The 3,536-nt window shown below is 34.6% G+C and overlaps 1 protein-coding gene across 2 annotated transcripts in view; it reads right to left on the reverse strand.

The window, feature by feature from the left end:
* The window catches only part of LOC107677312 (uncharacterized), a 16,546-nt gene extending 13,761 nt beyond the window's left edge, over nt 1-2,785 (reverse strand). For both annotated transcript variants that reach the window (XM_016472188.1, XM_016472187.1), the window contains exon 1: nt 2,544-2,785. The gene's annotated coding sequence lies outside the window, so the exon portion shown is untranslated. The remainder of the gene's footprint in view (nt 1-2,543) is intronic.
* Between the last annotated feature and the right edge of the window lie 751 nt (nt 2,786-3,536).

Genomic DNA, 3,536 nt, shown 5'->3' on the forward strand with positions numbered 1-3,536 from the left:
CTTAGAGGGTTACTCCACCCCAAAATGAAAATTTTGTCATTAATCACTTACCCCCATGTCGTTCCAAACCTGTAAAAACTTCGTTCGTCTTCGGAACACAATTTAAGATATTTTGGATGAAAACCGGGAGGCTTGTGACTGTCCCATAGACTGCCAAGTAACTTACACTGTCAAGGTCCAGAAAAGTATGAAAGACATCGTCAGAATGTCGACGAGCGATGAGAATTTTCTGCATGTATTTACTCTTTGATTTGAACGAAAACAGCGCATCCGTGCAGCGCGGCTGACACAGAAGAGCATACGCTGGGAACGACATGGGGGTAAGTGATTAATGACAACATTTTCATTTTGGGGTGGAGTATCCCTTTAAGTGTGAACTATGGTGCCCACTAACTTAAAAAAAAAAAAAAAATTTAAATCAGACATTTTTATAAATAAACAAAAAAAACTGAAATGTTGTCTTGGCAACTAACTGAAATAAAAAGTTTAAGTACTAAAATTACAAAATGACTAAAAACACAACTAAATTAAAGCCAAATGGAAATGTTAAAAAACTTAATATAATGACAAAAGCACATGACTAAAACTTTAACAAAAATTTTAATATAAAAATAATATAATAATATAAATAATATAAAAATAAAAGCTAAATCAAAATATTACTAAATACTATAATATAAATAATACTAAAATAAAACTGGTTTGCAATAGTGTCCTTGAATGAGTCGAATGAGTCTGCAAGTATCCAATTAACACTAGCTGGCAGAAGATTCCAGTCAGACAGAAGTTTATAAAAGACAAACTTTTGTGGTGTAAACTATTAAGTATACCATATTCTTAGTAGCTGTGAAGGAAGTGTGGTTCTTCAACATCTGTTAAATGTGAACTATGGCACCCAAAGAAACACAAGCACTTACACAACAGTAGCTATCTGAGGCTTCATCAGCTGACCACAGACTCAATTAATCAGAAAATCCAGCTTCGGTCATACTTATAAACGGCAACCAAGGCGGCATGTGCTCTGCCTGCAGAACTAAATACTGTATATTGACTAGTGCTATTTCAAATGAGTCATGAAACAGTATCCAAGTAGTAAGCAACATTGAGAAACTCTGTAAAGGGCAATTCAGGCTGGAAAGGGGAAACAAATGAAAACCATGTATAAGTCATCAGTTTTTCTTGGTTCTGGAAGTATTTTTCTTATAGGGATTTTAAAAAGTCTCCGTTTAAGGGTTATAAGCCATGAACCAACCCAACCAGCTATGAGGTGAATCACAACATTACAAACTTTGACTTGAAGCAAAAAAAAAACTACAATCCCACGAAGTATTGCGAATGACAAATTTTACATTTATTGTAAAATATTCATAAAGGGTTCGGGCGTGTTCTTTAGCTGTGTTTTGCTTGTCGTGATTGATTGGTGGAGATTTTTCTTTGGAATCATGGATAATGTAGTTTTTCCACCAGGAATTCCACTATTAAACATGATTATTTAAAAAAATAAGTTGAAATAATGCTGGCAGATGGCTTTAACAACAGCATATTCCATCGATTAACAACCTCGCAGATCTGTCTTTAATAGTTCATAAGTTACTGTTAAAAATAAATTCCCTAATGAAGAAAATGAATGGGATTTCTACTTCCAGAAGCTAAATGACACACTCTATAGCCTAAATTGGCAAATAATAGACTAGACTCTTCTTGTTGCTATGACAATGAAGAACTAGATCTTAAACATCTACTGGATTTTGACAGGAAGACAATGTATGTTTAGAAAAGCATGCTACTTTTAATATTTTTGCAGTTATAATATGTATACTGCATGTGCACAGCATACAATTTTTTTTAATAGGTCTATGCAAAATCACAACACATTTGCATGAGCAGTACACAACAGAATGCAAATGAGGTGATAAATGCATTTACTAATGAATATTTTCAAATCATTTGAACTTGCATGAACAACTACTAGCCTACTATTTTCAAGATGATAACTGGAGTGGCTGAATTAAACATCCATGTTCCTCAGGTCATGTGACAATGCATACTAACTGTTCATATTTGCATATTGCATACTGTTTTTAAGCCAATGTATACTGCACAGCATGTACTGTAGTAGGCTACACTGATATACAAACAACAGTATCGTCGTGACGTCCCAACATGTATTTAAAGGATTGTTTGCAGGTTTTTTTTGGACATCATGCTGATGGATCCTCATCCAACAACTTTTTGCACACTCCAGTTTGCATCACACTTGCAAAAGAACTAACTGTAAAATATAAAGAGAAAAGTGACGAAACTCTGTAAACTGTACTGCTCAAGCATCCAACCTCACAAGGTCTACAGAAATCATTGTTTATTACTGAGAAAAAGCAATGCATTTAGCCATCACAAAGGCGCAGTGGATTTCGCAACAGTACGAAGTTAAAACCCCAGCAGACTCAGTCTCTTCAACAGCTCTCTACGAAAACGACAAAGAAGACGAGAGCGAGAAGAAGATCATCGCATATTGTGCGGTTTAATGGAGAAGCGTTGCTTACCGTGACGCCCGACGCCCGGTTGAACGGGTTTGAAAGTGTTCTGTGAAGTTTCAGTAACTTTTGGTGTGTGGAGGAACCGATCTGCTCTCAGTGTGGGCGGTGAATCTGATCCACGCACATTCCCAGAGACATAAATCCTGCTTCCCAGAAAGATGCCTCCGTCCTTTGTGTGCACTGCTACACTGCTAACTTTTCCTACACTTATTGCTTCACAGATGCATCATAGCCTTTTGTAAGTCCCCAAATCTATTTTGACATTTCAGTTACACTTAAAAATGAATGTAACTGTTTAGAACCAAGTTTAATTTATTATAAAGAAAAACGACAGCACAAGCTTGGCAAGAAAAATGTAAGCGTTTCCTCATCTAATTTAAACAGATTTCATATTTTTATTCTATAAAGGTCACATTAAAACCGTTTTGAAAACTGACCATGTCTTCATCATTTTTTTTTTTTTTTTAAGTGGACCTTTTTATCCTTATTTTTAAATTTCAAGGCAATTTGATGCGGTCAAAGTTTTAAGTTCTCTCTCAACTATTGTTATAATAATTGTACTAAGTAAACCTAATGTGTTCTGTCGATTTGAATTTGTTTGTTAACTAAATGCAAAATGCCTTATTCAGCCATTATATTAATGAAGACAACAAAATATCTTACACATATGTGTTAAGTGAGCCATGCTATGTTTATAATAAGCCTAACAATCATCCTTACAAAGCAAAGAAATATTAGATATAGTTTTTACATTGCTGAACATACTTTAGGCATCAACACTTGACACGCTAATCTGAAGAACGGTGACAATCAACAAATGTAAAATGAAGACACAACACAGCAAATAACTAACAATACTGAGAAATCAACAAAAAAACTGTCATCAAACTGCAAAAAATAATCCTATAACAGTAACTACATACTTTATTTATGTTGCAATGCATGCTGGGAACTCACAAATATTAACATTTCAGGAATATGAAATTCTTTGTTCAGACT

Source organism: Sinocyclocheilus anshuiensis, unplaced genomic scaffold, assembly GCF_001515605.1.
Source record: "Sinocyclocheilus anshuiensis isolate Anshui unplaced genomic scaffold, SAMN03320099.WGS_v1.1 scaffold392, whole genome shotgun sequence".
In the NCBI taxonomy this organism is placed as follows: Eukaryota; Metazoa; Chordata; class Actinopteri; order Cypriniformes; family Cyprinidae; genus Sinocyclocheilus; species Sinocyclocheilus anshuiensis.